Genomic DNA, 766 nt, shown 5'->3' on the forward strand with positions numbered 1-766 from the left:
TCTGTAAGGTGGAGAAAGAGAACAGAACATTGAGATCCCTCCTGTCCTGAGTCTGCCCTCTCCTATCATGAGGTTTCCTTCTTTCCCTTTACATATTTGTTTATTCAGCTAGACAGTAGTTCTTAACCCTGACTGCCTATTATAGTATATGGAGTTTGTTATAAAACATCTATCCCTGGGCCCCACCCATCCCTAGAGATCCTAACATTTTCTAAACACCTACCCTAAGCTAGGTCCTGTGCTCTACCCTAGGAGTAGAGGCAATTCAGTCATAGTCCCTGCCTCCATGTAGTTCATAGTTGACAGGCAGAGACAGATAAATTAAAAAGTATAATTCAGTGAGAAAATATGGTGTAACTCCATGTTCTTTTCTTTCTTTTTTTATTAGTCACTTACACCTGAGAGTGAATGAGTTTATCAGATTCTTCCTGAGAACAGATTTTTCAGAAACATGGAGTGCTTCACGAATTTGCATGTTATCCTTCTGGAGGGGCCATGCTAATCTTCTCTGTATCATTCCAATTTTAGTATATGTGCTGCCAAAGCGAGCACTCCATGTTCTTTTCTTAATCTAGCTTGTTTCTCATAAAACTGTGCCAGCACGAGTAAGGTAAACCTGGATTTGTTCAAGTCCTAGTATATAGGAGGAAGAGGCTTTCTTGGGTTCTTGGGTGACATAAGTTGAGAATTTTTTAAAAATAGTAAAATGTGTATGACTGTCCATAGAAATTTTATTTGTAGTAGCCCCAAACTGGAAACAGCCCAG

At 39.4% G+C, this 766-nt stretch overlaps 1 non-coding gene across 1 annotated transcript; it reads right to left on the reverse strand.

Moving 5' to 3' along the window:
* Window positions 1-445: 445 nt before the first annotated feature.
* Window positions 446-552, reverse strand: LOC111771674 (U6 spliceosomal RNA). Its single transcript, XR_002805602.1, has one exon. It is a non-coding gene; the product is annotated as a U6 spliceosomal RNA (small nuclear RNA).
* Between the last annotated feature and the right edge of the window lie 214 nt (window positions 553-766).

Source organism: Equus caballus, chromosome X, assembly GCF_041296265.1.
Source record: "Equus caballus isolate H_3958 breed thoroughbred chromosome X, TB-T2T, whole genome shotgun sequence".
In the NCBI taxonomy this organism is placed as follows: Eukaryota; Metazoa; Chordata; class Mammalia; order Perissodactyla; family Equidae; genus Equus; species Equus caballus.